Source organism: Balaenoptera acutorostrata, chromosome 20 (assembly GCF_949987535.1).
Source record: "Balaenoptera acutorostrata chromosome 20, mBalAcu1.1, whole genome shotgun sequence".
Lineage (NCBI taxonomy): Eukaryota > Metazoa > Chordata > Mammalia > Artiodactyla > Balaenopteridae > Balaenoptera > Balaenoptera acutorostrata.
The window spans coordinates 53808684-53827724 of NC_080083.1; the positions used below are offsets into that span (position 1 = coordinate 53808684).

Below are 19041 nucleotides of genomic sequence, written 5' to 3' on the forward strand. Positions count from 1 at the left end.
GAGGCATTGGCTGTATTTTCAGGTAGAGACCTCCCTGTCTCGTTTGCCCTTGCAGTTTTGTTTTCTGGATTTTAACATGTGATTGGTGGTGTCCTCTGGGTTGGAGTTTTGGATGATCCACGACGGTCTCCTCCTCTTCCTTGTGGCCTCCTCAACCCCATGCTGGGTTTCTTCTTGGCCACTGGGTAAGCAAATAACACCTGGACCACCCAGATCTTCAGGCCCAGAATGCTTTTATTTCACTCATGACAGGAATTAGTCCTTACAAGGACCTGGCTGACAGCTCTCAGATAGGACCTTCTGTCTCTCATAAACTTTGCCAACAGTAGGCAAGCAGTTCACAGGAGGGGGACTGACTAATGATGTGCTGGAGGTTTTTCCAATCCACGAGACAATTGTTTTTAAAGAAGGAGGGGGGAAAAATTATTTCTAGATATGACAAAGTGGTAAAGCTTAACCTTCATTCTCAGAAAAATCATCATGAAACCAAGTGATTAAGACTTGGGAGTTAGTGTGTGGTGTGATAACTGTCTTGTAAAGGGCGAGATTTGTCAGCCAGATCTAATCTCTTTCCCTGCCAAGAGGGCGGCCCAGGTAGATGACGAGACAGGCCACCCTGTGACTCACCTTGGCCTCATCAAAGATTGCAATTCTTCTTCTTTTTCTTTTTTTAAAGGATTGCAATTCTAACCACATAGCAAGGTTCAAAACCACTTACTGGGAAGCAACTAGTTGACAAGGGGAAGTCGAGGGTTCAGGGACACCTTGGCAATTTGCAGACAATCTCAAGTCTATCTTTTCAGCCCAGGAAGACACAAGTTTTGTCCCCTCCTCGGTATCCAGGGGAGAGATCCTCTTTTCTAGAACGCTCTGCCACACACACCAATGTTGCTTTCCATACTTGGTCGGGCCGGGATTGCCAGCAGAGCTCTCCGGGTAGACCCAAACCACCAGCCCTCTGAAAGGAAGCCAGGTGTGCTCACCCACACCCCGTCCTGGGCAAGTTCCCCACCAGGGGCCTCCCAGGATTGTAACGGCATCTTCAGATGTCAGAGCTTGGCATGGGCCTGAGCCAAGACCTCAAATGCTGTGCATTGGCTTGACTGCAGAATCAATAGCAGCTTCATTATGGCCATTTTGTTTGGAGATAAACATCTAAAATATGACGCATTGGGTCTGGTTTAGTGGAAAGAGTGCAGACTTTGGAATGAGAATGACCAGGGTCTGCAGTTTCAACCAGGCTGCCTGCTGACCATGCGGCCTTGGACGAGTGACAATCCCAGTGTCCCAGTCTCTTTGTCTGAATGATGGGGCAGCTGTGGTGGGGGCGGAGGTGGATGGGAGGAGGGCTCAAGGAGAGAACAGAGGGGAAGCACCAGGCAGGCAGTTGATCCTTGTGAAGTGTTAGCTCCTTTCTTTTTTTGAAGGATGTGCGTGTATACGTGTGCATGTGTGTGCATGCCTGTGTGTGCATGTATGTCAGTGTGTGTGTGTATTTAGGCTGGGCAGTCAGACAGCTGGAAGCTAGTGTTTCCAGGTAAAAATACAGGATACCTGGTTAAATTCTAATTTCAGATAAACAATGAATGATCGATAGTATAAGTATGTCCCAAATATTGCATCATACATACTTATACTAAAAAAGTGTAGGGCTTCCCTGGTGGCGCAGTGGTTGAGAATCTGCCTGCCAATGCAGGGGACGCGGGTTCGAGCCCTGGCCTGGGAAGATCCCACATGCCGCGGAGCGACTCGGCCCGTGAGCCACAATTACTGAGCCTGCGCGTCTGGAGCCTGTGCTCGGCAACGAGAGGGGCCGCGATAGTGAGAGGCCCGCGCACCGCGATGAAGAGTGGCCCCCGCTTGCCACAACTAGAGAAAGCCCTCGCACAGAAACGAAGACCCAACAAAGCCATACATACATACATACATACATACATACATTAAAAAAAAAAAAGAATGTAAGCAGACAAGAATAGCATTAAAAAATAAATAAATAAATAAAAAAATAAAAAAAAAGATGTATATTTATAAAAAAATAAAAAAATAAAAAAAAAATAAAAAAAATAAAAAAGTGTAATACATTATTTGTTGTTTATCTGAAATTTAAAATTTAACTCGTCATCCAGTAATTTAATTTGCTAAATCTGGCAACCCTAGCTGGAACAAGGTTTGTTATTCTGGTTGTAAAGCTTGACTGACAGAAGCAGGTGTGCCGGGAGACGGTGGTGGCCTTGGGGTGTGGCGCACCTCACCCAGCCCACACTCCTTGAGTCTCTGTTTGGCCCGGTGACTTCTTTTCCTTTTCTTGTTTTGGGGGTCCTTCAATTGCATCAGGCAGAACTTTGAGCAATAGACAGTCTTAGCTGGGAGCCAAGGTAGCAGCCAAAGTCTCGGCCCAGTGGGGTTGCCCCTGACTCAGGGCTGACCCCGAGTTTACACTGAGTGACACAGGACCAGCTTGGGCTGCTCACCGGCTCCGTCTACTTGCTGACCTGGGTGCTGGGCAATGTTCTCTGGAACCTTATCCGTTTGTCTCATGGGTGACATTTGATCTTCCTGAAACAGGACCCAACAGAGCTCAGAGCAGCCGCCAGATAGTGTGACCCCCGCACAAGCCAAGCCCTCAGTAAAGCCTTTCTGCCTTCTCAGCCCCAAGACACCCCCGCCCCTGCAGCTCTGTTCCAGCCCCCCAACCCTCCACCTTCACTAAACCACTGCCTGAGCCTCTGTGCCCCAGCGCAGCAAGTTACACCCTGGTTCTCCCAGCCTGCTCAGTGGGTGCTGTCACCCTGGCAGATTCTGGTGCTGTCGGCAGGGGTCACATACACGTGCAAAGGGGAACTAATGGGAAATAAAATAGTTTTGCTCCCCCGAAGACCCCTCCCAGCTCTGCCAGCAGACCCATCCCTTGCAGAGTGAATTGTTTTCAATCCAATCTCGTTTTTATTGAAGTTTCCTCTGGATTAGCTCAGGAGACTTCTCCCCCAGCCTCTTCCATGTGGCCTTATTTACCAGAATCCCCTCGACGTGGCATTTAAGTGTCTCCATTAACATTTCGTGCATCTTACTCATTGTGAGCATGGGCTCTCCGAAACCTCGGGGGTGGCGGGCACGGCAGCAGCCCGCAGAAACGCCAGGCTTATTTTAATTGGTTCAAAACTATCGCTGGTGACCACAGAAGGGTCCCTTTCCTTGAGTAATGACCTGGAATTTGATCATGCAGCTTTTATTAGCTTGTAAGTGGAACCGTGTAAGATCAAAGCCAGAGCCGGGGGCACGTCTGCCCACCGTGGCACACTCAAGCCCCGTACACACCTGCCCTCCATGGCATACCAGCCCTGGAGGACCCGGGCAAGTGTGTGTGAGCAGCCCAGTGGATGACAGATGGCAGCTCTTGGGGGAAATCGTCTTGAATGGGTTTCTGGCCATGGGCTGGCCTGTCTCCAGCTCTCTTGCAGACTTGGCCCCTCATAACAGAACAGATACCCTGCTGACCCCTCTTGTGTCACTCTGGGTTCCTTGCCTGCTTGAAGACGTTTGCTTGCCAAGGAGCGGGAGAAGCCCTCGGAGCGTCCAGGACCTCGTGGCGCCCTTCTCAGTGTGGGGAAGCTCTGCTCAGAAGTCGGTCGCTGGACCCCCAGGCTCTGTGCCCTCCCCTTGCATTTTTGGGGGAGAGGCATGTGAGAGCTCGAGTTCTTGGAAACACGGATGGTCTAGACTCCAGAACATTTGGGGACTTAACGTCCCCACACCCAGGACCCTCGTTTAGAATGCAGCAGCTTCTGCTTCCTGCCTACTTAGGCTGGTGGTTTCTAAAGAAAACCTCAGTGGGCAGTTGAAGAAACAACTCTAGACTACTTTATTGTCCTTTAAATGGAGGGAGAGTGGAAAGGGCAGATCTGACTCTTCCAGACTCACTGCCACATGCGTCATTCATCTGTTCAGCCATCCAGGCCGAGGAATTCTACTGAGTCACTGAGGGTGTAAAACGCCGCGCTACCAGCTGAGTGACCATACACGTCATCAGGGTCTCTCACTCTCTCAAGGGGCTTATAATCTAACCATGCTTGTCTCAAAAGTTTTTTGGAGATATGATAATTAAGGTAAAATATAATATTTCCCTACCTACAATTAACAATGGTTAACATTTAGTTACACTGCATAGTTTAAAAAAAAAAAAAAAAAAGAAATGAAGCATTATAGATGGAGGCCAGTCCCTTCTGCACTCCCAGCCTCAGTCCCCCCACCATGCAGACACCCAGAGGTAGCTCTGAGCGTCGACTTGGTGTCCATCATTTTTGTCCCTTGAAAACACACTTGCACACGTGTAACCATGAACAATAAATAGATCATAGTTCTGTGTCTTTTTTTTTTTTTTTTTGGCTGTGATGGGTCTTCGTTGCAACGTGCAGGTTTCTCTCTAGTTGTGGCGCTCGGGCTTCTCTCTAGTTGTGGTGTGCGGGTTTTAACTTCTCTAGTTGTGGCGCGCAAGCTCCAGAGAACATGGGCTCTGAAATTGTGGCACGCAGGCTCTCTAGTTGAGGTGTGCGAGCTCAGTAGTTGTGGCGCGCAGGCTTAGTTGCCCTGCAGCACGTGGGATCTTAGTTCCCCGACCAGGGATTGAACCCGCGTCCCCTGCATTGGAAGGTGGATTCTTTACCACTGGACCACCAGGGAAGCCCCTCTACGTCTTTTTAAAGTGCACGTACGTGACATCTTTCTGCAACTTGCTTCTTTCAGCTTTGTGTTTTTGCAGCTCCTCCGTGCGTTTCTGATCTACTCCTTTTATCTGTTGTGTAGAAATCTGTCTTAGGAATTTACTGCTTCATCTTTATCCACTCTGTCCTTTATGAACATTCCGGTTGTTCGGAAAATGTTGCTATCGCAGAGGATGCCGCGGAGTGGGTCTCTGTGCCCATCTCCTCTTGCACTGGAGATGGTACCTGTCTGTGAGTGGCTGGTCTTAGAATGTTCCAGATCCTGCCCACAGCTCTCCAACTGTCTGGACCTGCCTGTGCTCCACCAGCCGTCTCCTCCACCCTCACTGAGATTGCTAGTCGCATCTACTTTTGTCCACATGAGAGCTGAGGTGGCAGTTTACTTTACTCTGAATCTCCCAATTCTTGCACACCTTTCCTGTTTACTGGCAGGCTTGGGGTTTTGCATACTCCTGGGGAACTGTGGATTACTCCACCCTCTACTCTCCCACTTGGGAAAGCAGTCTGTACCCCGGAAAGATTTAAGGCAAAACCTGAGACTGTTCTACTTATTTCGCCAATGTCTGGACTCCTTGTTAGGCCCCCAATGCCTGCACCCCACTTCAGGAGTGATCATGACCCCTGACCTCCATGGCCAAAATGCTGAGCAGCCTGTGTAGGGCCTTGACCCCTCCCTGCCCTCTAAGTCTCTTTGGCTGCTGAGCCCTCAGGCCGGGCCAGGCCGGACTACAGACACTCGGACCCTCAAAGCAATCCTGGGAGAGGCGTGGAGATGCAGGCGAGGATGAACAGAGGTCTGGAGATGTTTACATTTGGCCTCAGGGTAGCTCCCAGAGGTAGGAGAATTGGCAGGGGTGTCCCCTAGTCCAAGGGGCATCTTGTGGCTCAAGACCTGGGCTCAAGCACCCCCTTCTCCGGGGGACATGCTGCAGCCACAGGGGCCCCCAGGGATTGCCGGTGGGAAGCAGAGTCTCTGGGCAAGTGAAGTAAACAGCAGACCTCAGGCCAAGTTGCCCTGGCCTTGGCACTTTATCTGCAGGAAGAGACTAGATGCCACACCCTCCCTCCCTCGCTGCCCTGAGGGTGTCACTGGACCTTTCCCATTTCCCACTGTCAGGGCCCCCTGCCTGGGGCTCTCTGCCCCTTCCACGCCCAGACAGCCCAGCTCTGGCCTGAGCCCCTGGGGGTCCAGCCTGGGAATTTGCTGGGGATCTGGGGTGGGAAGAGGTGAGGTAAACAGGACCAGGGGGTAATGGCTAAATGAATGAGTGAATGAGTGATGCGTGGAACCCAGGGCACTGGACCCACTAATACTCCATCCTGGGACTCGTGCTCAGGAAGTGCACAGAGGCCCCTGTCCCCGCTCTGGCACTTTCCTAAACTAGCCCCTGTTGTGTGGCCCCGCCTGTCCTGCCTCCTCTGATGGTCCTGCCCGGGGTCGGGGGGGGGGGCAGGGGTGCTGTGCAAGAGGGGGCAGCTGTTTTAACAGCTGCGAGTTCACATCGCAGATGGGAAACCGAGTCACCCAGCGGCCACCGTAGCAAGAGCGAGGACAGTGTGGCAGTCACAAGCCAGGCTCCAGGTTCCCTGGGCTCACTTGAGTCCAAGACGTGCCAATATGCAGGTTGTGCGCCTTGAGCGGTTGGGGCTGGGGAGCTCTTCGAGGGTTCCGTGCCTCGGTTTCCCTCTAGGATCTCAGGAAGTGTTCACGTGTTACAGCAGGAAGAAGGTTCTGAGAGTCTTGATGGTCAGAGGCCTGGCCCTGCCTGAGCCCCTGTCCTTCCCTCCTGCCCGAGCCCCTGTCCTTCCCTCCTGCCCGAGCCCCTGTCCTTCCCTCCTGCCCGAGCCCCTGTCCTTCCCTCCTGCCCGAGCCCCTGTCCTTCCCTCCTGCCCGATCTCCCCTCCCCGGGGAGGCTGGAGCAGCCACAGAGCACCCCGCAGTCCTCTCCTGTGCTCGGCCCAAGACTGACCTGGCAGAGGCGACAACACGGTTGATTAAGCCAATGAAATCTTTTAAGTACATGAGCCCCAGGGACCCCTGAGGTCTTCATATGCTTGGAGGAGTTTCCAGGTCTGAGATGTGTGGGCTGCATGGGACCGGGGTTGGGGGGGGGGGTCTGTCCCCATCCCAGGAAGGGTTCTGTCACCCTCCATGTCCTCACCCAGCCCCGAGTCGGGATGCAGCTTGCTGCCCCTTGTTCTCTGTATTACAGCTGAGAATCTCCAGTTCCCGTCTTTTTAAAAATCTGCTCTTTTCCTGGTCTCCTTCTTCCCTTCCTTTCCCGCCCCGCTTCTTTGTCTCTTGGAACTTTTCCTGGTGTGCCTAATTCCTGGGGGCTGCAGCGGCCTTGGGGACGTGGGCTCACCTCGCTGCGCACACTCAACCCTGCGAATCGATTCCAAAAACGATTAGTTACAGTACAGTAGTGCTGCTAACTGTGGCATTTTGCTTTGCAGTTATTGATACATCATCAGAATTGAGAAGCCATCGTCAGGCAGGGGAAGAGGGGGCCGCTGGGTGGATGCACAGAGGAGGGGGACGTGGAGACGACTGTCCTGCAAATGGGGGGAGCCTGGCTCTGAAGGCAGGGATGGATTTTGAGGCCCCGGCAGAAGCAGGGGCTGGGGCTGGGGCGTCACTTCAGAGACTTTCGAGGGCCAGGTTGTTCCTGGCTCGTTCCCAAGCAGACGGCTAGACCCTCGCTGCCTCCTTCTCCCTCCTGCTTCGATGTCACTGCAGGGGCACAGCTCCTTCCCTGAGAGTGGGAACTGCTTGCTGGGTGGAGCTTGGGGGCGGGGGGCAGTGACATTTCTGGTTCTGTGAGGGGACAGGGTCAATCTCTTGCAGTGCAAGGTAAAGGACCTGAATCAGACAGGGTTCTCCAGAAAAATGGAATCAATATGATCTATGTATCTATCTACCTACATATGCATGTATGTAGCTATCTACAGCTATGTGAAGATATATCTTGTAGCTATAGATAGATGGTGGATATCATGTAGAGATAGATAGGAAGGAAGGAAAGGAGGGAGGGAGGAGGAAAGGAAGGAAGGGAGAAAAGATATTTGTTTCAAGGAATTGGTTCCCAAAGCTGGTTGTTGTGAGCCCTATAGGTTTTGATGAGAGAGGTTAAATGTCTAGATAAACTGCAAGGTCAGCACCAGCTGCAGCCCCTGGTCAGCCCCACACACCTGGAATCTAGCCTGGTGCTGGGGAACCCCAACTGGTAATGGGGTGATGCTGATGATTTATCCCCAACCCAGCTCTGTTGACCTGAGCAAAGAGTTGGGGCCTGAGTTGGGAATGGGTGACATGGGCCATGCTACCATCAGTCTGCCCCTTGCCAGCCAGACCCCATGGCCTATTGCCCCCATCTCCTCGCATTCCAGGGACCGGTCCAGTATGGTGAGTCTCACTGCAGGGGCGCGGCAGAGCTGGGAGCATCTGCTGCCTTGAGGTGGTAAGCGGGGACGCCTCATTATAACTCCCTGTTATAACTCCCCCCAGCCTAATGTTTTCTCCTCACAGTGTTCAAAGGATGCGGTTCCCATGACACTCTGTCCTGTGATATTTTTAATCAAGAGCACGGGAGAGCGTGTGTCTGATGCACTCCAGATATTCAGAGATTGAAATGGTTTTGTTCTCATGTATTCTCTTTTCAACACAGGGTTAAGTCAGATCCGCCCGAGGAAGATTCTGCCCACATTTCCCTCGAGCTAGTCTGCAGGCCCCTTCGGCTGGGACCCTCTCCCAGGAGCTGCCCATCTGCAAACAGGTGCGTGCCCCCTTCCTGTAGTGCCGCCTTCCGGCATACATGCTGCTCCACCCGACCTGGTTCTCAAACCAGAGCATCTTGGAGGCCTGGGGGGCTAGGGGTGGGGGGCACAGCCATGGGCGGCAATGTGGCCTGGAGGGGTGTCAGCTGGGGAGCTGTGGTCAGTAGAGAGGAGGGTCCACACCTGTCCCCATCACTTGGTTCCCGGACCCCTCTGTGTTTTTCACCTGCCCTCATCCTGTCCTTTCACTGAAATGCAAATCAGCGAGTATATGATAGATAATTAATAGACTGATCAGCCAGCAAGGGAGGTAAGTAGATAAATAATTTTAACGATCCTTGGGTTGCCCATAAATTCCCTCACCGCCTTTTTATTAAACGCTCTGTTTACAGGCATCATTTATACTGCATGTCATTTTGTGGACCCCTCCCCCACTTCCTTAGCGGCACCCACCAGGTCTGACCTGGGGTGGACACGTGGGTGACATTAGGTCCTTTCCAGGCAGGGCCTGGTCTGGCACAGGTGGCGGAAAGCTCTGCCCGGGGAGCAGGGCTGGGTGGCAATGGGCAGACCACGCTCAGGGCCCCAACGGGGCTACAGCCTATATTTAGGCAACTTGGGGAACTTTATTATGCTTGGCACCTGTTCTGTAGGTCTGAGCTCATTGTTCTCCCCTGGGACGGCTTCAGCCTATTAATAGCCTTGGCTGAGGTTTCCTCATTGCTCCGAAGGCCAAGAGAGAAAGTGGGTTAATAAATATAAAAGAAAACTCTCATGAGGGCCTGGGGCCAAACTCTCTCCCAGACTCTCCGAGAGCCGTGGCTGCTGAGCCTGGACAGGGCATGGGGTTCCCTTCACCCCAGTCTCCTGCTCCCCTACAGAGGCCCAGTGCACAGCTGGCGGGTCTGAGGACCAACGTGGAGAAGTGCTCCCAGGTTTCCATGGAGCTGGGATGGAGGAGACCCTGGTGGGAAAGGCCGCCATCCGCATGGGGCAGAGGAGGGGGCTTAGGTGTGGCCTCTGTGCATCTAGGAGGAGACCAAGAGGGAGGGCATCCTTGGCTTTCCTGCCTCCCCTCCTGCCTGCACCCCTTCCCCATCACTTTGCTCCTGGCCTTCTATGCCTACTCATCTATACGTGGAAGAGAAAGGGGAAGAGGCCCTCAGGATGGTCACTGAGCCAGATCCCTCCCTCCCGATCTTGTCCCCCACTCCTGGGGTCTGAGGCAAGAACAGTTCAGCCTGAGTTAGAAACATTTGTATGGAGAGAATGGACGCCCAGGAAACAGAGCAGGGAGGACACAGGGAAGCTGTCCAAGGACGGGTGTACCCAAGGTCTGCCCACAGCTGAAATTCAAGAGTATCAAGTGCATGCTGGCTGCTGGCGTCCTGGGCTGGGGGTTATCAGCTAACACTGCTGAGGGCCTGGGACTGGGAACAGTTCAGTCCCGGCCTTGTTTATGCTCAACATGGTGCTGTAGGGGACACTCCTAGAATCTGTCCTCCTTCGGGTGTGGAGCAGGGCGCAGGGAGGTCACTGCCACCAGCTCCTACGTGTATGGCCGCAGCAGCCTGCTGCGTCAGAAAGCTTTGCGCCTTGCTGTTTGAGTCTGTCGGTTTTATCAGTTGGTAATAAAGCTGACCCGTGGGTGTTGCTGCTTCTGTACCACGGGACTACCCAGCCTAATGTTGGCGTCTGCTGCAGGCCTCCAGACAGTCAGCTGGCCCGTCTCCTCGGAGGGCAGTGTTCGCCCAAGGCAGTGAGGGAATTTGGACTGAGTGGAAAGCCTTTTGAAGCTCCACTCAGTGGAATTAAAGTCTGAAAAATGGCCCAGCAGAGGCTCCCTGCCCTTTCAGGAGTCTGTCTAGCTCAGAGCTGTGCCGCTTGCCCTGCTGCCTGCCTGGCCCACACAGGCTGAGTGGGAGGAAGACGGGCCGGGAGGCAGAAAGCGCTGACGGGCGTCTTTTCCAAACGCTTCCTCCCTCTGGCAATTCAGAGGCCTGCTGGAGGGGTGGCCACCCAGCCTGTTGCAATTATGTTCTGTCCAGAGCAGGCAGACAAGGGCACAGGCCTTTCGTTAGGAGAGAGAGGCGCCGGGAAAGCAGAAAGTCTTTCTGTAACCAAAGAGCATCCCTGCCGGAGCAGCTCTGCATCTCCTTGGCCTTTCTGATTGTTTTTGTGGCATTTTTTAGGGTTTCTCATCTGTTTCTGTTTGGGGGTGGGTGGAAAGGAAAAAAAAGAATAAATCAGAGGCAGGAGCAAACTGCTGGTCCACGGTCGCTTCCCCCTGCAATAGGCATCACAGCAGGGCTGGGCCAGGCCTCCCTGCCGCCACCCCCTGCTCTGGGACCCGCAGCACCTGGTCAAGGGACAGAGGGGGCTGGTCCACCCATGGGAAGGGGCCTGGTGCGGAGGCGGACACTCCACCTCTCCTGAGAGGCCAGTTCAGAACATCATGCTGACAAGTCTCGTGACTCTGCATGGTTACATCTGCTGCCGTGGTTGAGCCTCACCCAGCCCCATCAGAACCGTCGCCCCCCCCCACTGCAGATGAGGACCCTGCGGGCTAGTGAGGGGCTGGGGCTGGGACTCACATTTTCGGGGTCTTCTGATCCCTCGCTCATTGTGTGCCATGCGGAAGTGGTTTGACCATGAACTGCCTTGGGAGGAACACGTCTGTCTGACCGTGGGCATGTCGGCCCCAGACTGGCCTCCTCGGGCAGCGGTTTGTGCAGGACAGAGTGGGGTCCCCGGGGTAGGAGCCCCAGGGTTTGGGGAGCTGAGTGAGGGCGTTGTCACTGGAGTTTGCTGTGTCCTTGGTTTGGAGTCAACACTGGAGGCCTTTCATGGGGTTGAGCTGTGGCACTGTGGTGTGTGTGTGTGTGTGTGTGCAAGGGAGAGAGACACGCTCCAAGCTGGCAAGGAGTTTCTTTCTCAGAAATCTATTCCTAATCCTGAAATATGAAGGAAGTAGGAAGAGGGTATTGCTGTGGTCCAGTTGCTGTCAAAGTAGAAGGTCATGCTACGTCATATCTTGACACCCATAGACCATCATAGAATGTCCGAATGGGGAGAGCGCCGGGGATCTTCTTGCCCAACTCCCTCCTTTTATTTTGACCAAGAAGGAGATTGGGGTCTGAAAGACCCATGACTTGCCCCAAGACCAAGTGTGGAGGCAGCTCTCCTGAATCCCACTCAGGACCTTTGAGGGATGGCGTCGCTTTCACTTACCATCAGAGTAAAAGTGGTCCTTTCAGTGACTAGCACTCCTGTCGACCTGGTCTGCCTGTTGGGACCGGACAGGTGGAGGTGTGAATTAATTTCACAGGGGTCCATGTGCCCCTGAAGATGAGTGGGTGAGGTCAGAGGCTGAGTGCTTTGTCTGCCTTGTTTCCAGGAGCTGAGCCCCCAGCCATTGGGCAGTGGGGCGGGGGGGAGTTGATGACTGGTCAGAAACCACCAGAGCAACGCCTCCTGCCCTGACTGTGCCTCAGGCCCCTGGGTGGGCGGAGGGCGGCCCTGCTGAGTAGGCACTGGCTGACAGTGGGGGCCACCTTGGGCCAGTGCCTGGTCCCCAATTCAGAGGACTCTCTCAGTGTCCGAGGAATGAGTATGTGACCTATCAAGAGAAACGGTGTGAGGCAGGAGCCAAATGAAAGGGTGAGGGATTTGGTTCTCCCACAGACACGAGTGGGTGTGAGCACATCCCACTCTGAGAACACGATTCCGCTTTCAGGGTGACCTCGTTGCGAGAGCCACCAGCACCTTCGAAGGCTCGAAGAGTGGGAGCCAAGAGTGCTGGCTCTCTGGTTGTCTCCCACGTCTTTGCTTCCAGAAACACTTTCACCTTCCTCCCCTGGGGCTGGCAGGGTCTAAAGACCTTCAGTGGGATCGTTTCTTTTCTTTTCAAATTAAAACAATCTCTTAGTACCTTTTCATTATTACATAAGCAATAGATGTTTGTTGTAGAAAATACAGACAAGAAAAATGAAGGAAGAACATACACCCACAATCCAACTGTCAGAAACAACCACTGTTTACACCTCAGTGTTTTGTTATCTTCCAGATAGTTTGCAAACATAGAGCTTGCAAATTTATTTCACCCTGTAGTCATTGTTTTGTAACCTAGGTTTTGTTGTCATTGTTGTTGTTGCTTAACAGTATTTTCAGGAACTTCTTTCTAGGCTGATATTCACCTCATTTTTAATGATTGAATATTATTTCACTGTATAGAAGTACCCTAATTTCCTTAACCAATCCCCTCAGGTGGGTTTACAAAGACTAAAACAGGCTTTAGCCACTGACCCTATTTCTAAAACCCTGCACCACACTTTAAGAAAGCGGAAGATTAATTTTCCAAACAGGAATTAGGAGATGAATATTCACATTATAAAGGTGTCTGCAAACATACCCTCCAAAGAGCGTCTTTGAGAAATGGGCTCCTCCAGGGTATTATTGCAGCTACAACGTATCAAATCCCAGTTCACAACGGACTGCACAGAGGGTGCCACATCTGGCTTCCCGCCCATGTCCCTTCATTCATGGATGTCCTTCTCAGGTCCACAGAATGTGTGTGTGTGTGTGAACACACACTAGCAGTGCACACGCATACACACGTATATGTGTACATGTGCACCCACTCATGCACATGCACACGGGCTCACACACGTGCACAAAACACATGCTTATGCACGTACACATATGTGTGCACGCTCACACATACGCACACTCATGCACATGCATATGTGCACCTACACACAGATTCTGGAAGCTTTTCCCCACTGTCGGCTGAAAGGTGATGTTAATTTAATTCATTATTAATCACATCTGTTTATCAGGTGGTCTGCTCCCAGCAACCATTACTGAGGAATAAATTATCATTTCTCTCTAAAAGATAAAGGGAAATGGATGTTGATGAGGTGAGGCAGGTCAGTGCTCCCAGCCCACGTGACTTATTATTTAATGAGACAGACAAGCCTCTGAAGAGAAAATGCGTAGGGACTGTTAATAAAACCAGGTTTGAAAGCCCCAAATCCCCAGCCTGCAGGCTAGTGTCCACAGGCTTAGCATGGGGAGGGGGGCGTCCATGGTGGTGTCACCATCCATGAAGTGATGTTGTAAGCTCCCCTAAGAGCATCTTTGCCCTGACAAGTCCAGCTGCAGGCCACACCCCCAGGCTCGCCACTTCCTCTAGACCATTCAGAAGAGAGCAAGGCCTAGCCATGGGAGAGTGGTGCCCACAGGGAGCAGTCGTGTGTTTATTCAACCATATACCAAATGAACCACCAGTAAACATACTTCTGGTATATTTGTATTCAATTTCAGGATATATATTTATTTATTTATTTATATTTATGGATATATATCATATATGTATTTTTAAATAATATATTGGGTTGAAATTCATATAACATAAAATTAACCATCTTAAAGTGAACAATTTAGCTGCATGTAGGACACTCACAATGTAGTGCAACCATCACCTCTATTTAGTTCTAAAACATTTCCATAGTCCCAAAGTAAAACCCCTCACTCAGATATATTTTTGATTAATATTTATAGTTTTAGGTATGAACATATGAAAACTTATAAGAAAAGATCAGCATAATTTAGCTGTAGTTATACAAAATTAAGCCAAAATTAAGGTTTTGCCAGTCACTGCTTACATGACTATGGGTTGGTTACCATTCTCCTATGGTCTTAATTTTCAAAAATATTAAATGAAGGAAATTTTTTTAAAAACTTCATAGGTTTAATCTGATGATGAAATTAGACCATATGTAAGGGTAGCTTAGCTCTATAGCACAATACTTGGCATGTAGTAAACTAAATGATCTCTCTTATTGTTAAAATATATATATATTTAGAGTTACTTTATTTTAAAGGTGCCCCAACTACCAACAACTCTCTCCCTCCCTCTCCCCTAAAAACAAAAACTTGAGAAACCAGGGCAAGTTCAACAGTGTAACAGTCTGGGGTTTGACATAATTCATTCACTCACTCATTCTTCCAGCGCCTGTTTATGGGGTGCCTGCCAGGTACTAGGAACACCCTGTTTGAACCCTGGCTCTGTCTCTTATTAGCCAGTGACCTTGGGCAATTTATTTAATCTCTATACCTCAGTTTCTTGTCTATAAAATGGGATAATAACATCTTTCTTGAAGAACTGTTGACAGGATAAAAGGTACTTATTGTATATGAAGGAACGAGAACAGTGCCTGGCGCACGGTGAGAGCTCAGTGTACGTACAAATCTTTTTAAAATTTATCTTTAATTGTTGTAAAATGCACAGAACAAAATTTACCATTTTAACCATTTTTATGTGAACAGTTCAGTGACATTAAGTACATTCACGTTGTTGTGCAGCCATCACCACCATCCATCTCCAGAACTTTTTCATCTTGCGCAACTGAAACTCTATTCCCATTAAACACTAACTCCCATTCCCCTGACCCCAGCCCCTGGCACCCACCATCCTACCTTCAGTCTCTATGAATATGACTCTTCTAGGGACCTCATACACGTGGAATCATACCGTATTTGACCTTTTGTGTCTGACTTCTTTCACCGCGCATAATGTCCTCAAGGTTCACCCATGTTGTAGCATGTGTCAGAATTTCCTTCCTTTTTAAGGCTGAGTAAGATTCCATTGTGTTTATCCACATTATGTTTATCCGTTCATCCATCGATGGACACTGGGGTTTTTCCCACTGCGTGGCCGTTGTGAGTCCCGCTGCCCTGTGCTGGTGTGCGTTTCTGTTCATCTGTCTTGGCGAGATGGGAACTAAATTGACTTGGAAACACTTTCCAGTGAGGTCCTCCTCTACCTCCCTTCCTACACGTAAGGACAGACACACACACACACACACACACACACACACACACACACACAAACACAGGCCTATGAAATCAATCTGCAGAAGAAAGGCCTTTAGATGGCGGGCTGAAGCCTTGTGGGGGAGACCGTCTTCACCCGTCTGTTTGGGGAGCGTTTTTGAGTCTCTAGGTCTTGAAAAACTCTACCCAACGGAGACAGTCTCCCCTGCCCCCACTTTGCACGAGGCTTATGGGGCCATGTCACCCTGGGACATTGTCTTCTTCTAACTGCTCACTCAGATAGATTCCAAGTCCAGGTACAGCCCAGACGGATAAGTTGGGGAACCAGAAGGGCCAGAGTGATTGAAAGGTTTAGAGCACATCCATGGGTCCTGACATAATGCGAACTGGATCTTGGGGCTGGGACCCAGAGTGCTCCCTCAGGGCTCTCCCAGGTCCACCCTGGAGAGAGAGTGTCTTCCATCCGGAACCCACTGGTTGGGGCATGTGTTCAAACTACCTATGGGCAGGGGCCGGGAAGGTGTGGTCTGGTGGGCACAGGATTTCAGGAGCTAATGGTGAGGAAGAAAGCACTTGTTCACCAAATGTAACTGCAGGAAATAGGGGCCATGTTTCACCCCAACATGCATGAGTTTTCTGTTTGGGATTTTGTCTATAAATGTAGCCACGTAAGTTGGAAACTTCTGAAATGTCAGTTTGTTCTCTCCTGAGGCCTATTTATCTTTTCTGGAAATAAAAAAAAACAATGTCACTTCCCCCTTAAATCACCAGGGTCTCTGGCTTTGAGTCAAAGGGGGTTCCTGGTATTTCCCTCAGAGCCTGAAAACACTGGTTTGGAGACTAAGACACCTTGAGAGGTTAATCACCGCGCAAAAGAATAATAATTACACAACCACGCTAACAATACACGCTTTATCTGAAGTGCTTTCTCCACCGGTCCAGGCAGAGCTCCCACCGTCCTGGTCTTCTCATCCATAAATGACTCTGTTCGGTAGATTTTTCTGTATCTCTGTTTTAGCCTCATTTTACCTACAGGTGGATTCTCCCCTCCCCCAGAATTTTCGCCCAAAGTATAAATGTAATTAATTTCACTTTTATTAAGAAACAAAAGATATTTTTGTTGGAACTCAGAGCTGCAATTTAGCAGGATCCTAGCTCCCATTTTAGAGTGATGTCACCCATTTTTCTTTTTTCTTTTTTTTGCCACGCCACACAGCATGCGGGGATCTTAGTTCCCCGACCAGGGATTGAATCCGCACCCCCTGCCGTGGAAGCGCTGAGTCTTAACCACTGGACCACCAGGGAAGTCCCCATTTTTCTTTCTGATTCCCCATCTCTACTGGATTCTTGGTGCTCCCAGAGCAGTACTGAGCTGACAGGGCCTGTGTCAGTCAGCTGGGGCTGCCATAACCAAGTACCACAGACTGGGAGGCTTAAACAACAGACATCTGTTGAATATTTCCTCATAGATCTGGAAGCTGGACATCTGCAGGCTTGCAGATGGCCATCTTATCTCTGTATTTTCACACGGTCCCCTCTCTGTGCATGTCTGTGTCCTCATGTCCACTCATATTGGATTAAGGCTCATCCTAATGACGTCATTTAACTTAATCACGTCTCTAAAGACCCTCTCTCCAAATACATTTGAATTTTGAGGAGCTGGGGGTTAGACCTTCAGCGTATGAATTTGAGGGACATAATTCATCCCATAAGAGGGCCTGACCCAGACCGGCATCGCATCCGGGTGAGCCATTGCTCTGTCCCGCCGAGTTTGTGTTAGGGAATGGCTCCCCAGTGACACGTCCTGCCCTCTTCAGCATCTCTGCGTGGCAGCCACCTGGACCCTGCACCCGGCCTCTTATTTATTAGCTCATTTCCTATGTCTACCCCGTCTCCCCGAGTCCAGCTGCATATGCTGCTGGGAGCACTTCAACAATGCTGAGTCCAAACAAAGCTCTCCGGTTACACACATTGCCCTCCTGCCTCTGAGCCTGGCCATCAGCAGATGCTGGTGCTCAAATGCAGCCACCCTGCCTCTGTTCGATCCGCACCACCAGGACAGGCTGTTTACTCCTGTCTTTCCTGCCATCAAGGTCAATACCACATTGTATCAGATGGTGTGGTGCTACAGCCCCCATGGGAGACCTCCACCTTCTTCCACTCCGACCCCTGCATCCCCACACACCTCATACTCAGGGTGTGTAAGTGTGGGGTGGAGACAAGAAGAGGTGGGTCTCCATAGCTCCCAAGCTTGCCCTGTAGACCTGCCATGTTCACCGAGGACTGACTTGGGGGTGACAGAATCTTCTCAACCCTGGCTGTCAAATGAAACGTTGGCTTGTCCTCTGTGCCTTTGCCTGGAATGCCCTTCTCTCCCTCAAAGACCCCTTGTCCCCTGATATTGAACCCAAACATCACCTCCTCCATGAAGCCATCCTGGCACTTGCCCTCCCTTCTCCCTGCTTTACAGGTGTCACTGTGGCTCTGTGCTCACCCATCATGAAACAACCCCATGGCTCCTGACCTGTCTTCTCACCCGGGTGGGAGCAACTAGACACAGATTTTGTTCAAACTCGTTTTTGTCCCCCTGCCCACATGCACACAGTGCCCAGCATGTTTTTGGTGCTGGGGAAATGCAGACACAGTTCCTTTTCTCCACGGTGTCGCTCAGTGGTGTACTGCCAATGGTGTACTGTCTGCTCCTAGAAGACGTTGTCCACGTTCCCAGACTGCCTCAGCCGGCCCACATCTTCCTCCTACTGTCATTTTGCTCCAACACTGCTGACTCAAGTGACCTAACCCAGATGCATTTTATATCTGCTTGTGGCGAGCTCTCCACCAGGAGAAGCTGCCGGAATGGGACGATAACACCCATTACGCCTTCCTGGGCACGTGCTTTGCTTTGCAATTTGTATGCTTATTGTTTATTTGTTTGTTTGTTTTTTCAATGTGACCATTGGATATAGTAGGACAAATGGCCTTTTCTGCTTGTCTGTCCAGAACAATTCTGAAGAGTGGGTGGAAGGAAGCGTCCCGGGCCACTGAGTCACCCTGTCAGCTTCTGTGGTCCCTGATTCCAAAGGCTCAGCTTTTTGGAGGCTACCCCAGGTGGGCCAGAATCTACACACAGGTCAGTGTGGCCAGCCCTGCCTGCTGTAAATAAAACATAACTCAGGACTAATCCCCCATCCTGGAAAGGACACATTCCATTGTGTCATATGGCTACCTTGCTCTGTGGCCAGCACCATGACAGATGACAGCTCCACCAGATTTCCATGTGCTTCCATTGATGTGTCCTACATCAATCACTGTTGCTCATGGAGGCCATAGCCCAGCCTGTTCCCAAGAACCCCCTGGGGTTGCCAGAGATAATTAGGAAGGGTCTCAGTGATGCCATGGGGACGGCTCCAGGAGGTCACATGGCCCTGGAGAGATGGATTCCATCTTCCCTTTACCTCAAAGGGGACGGCTCCTGGATGGTGGAGGATACCTTGGCCACGGATGAGCTGGCAATGGGATCCCACGGCAGCTGTGGAAGGTGCAGCCACTGAGTCCCTGAGAGAGAGTCCAGGGTGTCGGAGGTCTGCTGGAAGCCATTCTCATTTGGCTCTGGTGTGACTCTAGTCCTCCAGCTCAGGAAGCCTGGGACCCAAGCATGGCTGCTCAGGGGAGAAAAGGGAACTCTGTGCATCCCCAGAGAAGAAAGGCA

General features: G+C 51.0%; 1 protein-coding gene across 16 annotated transcripts in view; it reads left to right on the plus strand.

Annotated features, from left to right (window-relative positions):
- Positions 1–19041, plus strand: part of RBFOX3 (RNA binding fox-1 homolog 3) — a 449725-nt gene that overhangs the window by 239446 nt on the left and 191238 nt on the right. For all 16 annotated transcript variants that reach the window (XR_009006299.1, XR_009006298.1, XM_057536054.1 and 13 more), the window contains one exon: positions 8387–8494. The gene's annotated coding sequence lies outside the window, so the exon portion shown is untranslated. The remainder of the gene's footprint in view (positions 1–8386; positions 8495–19041) is intronic.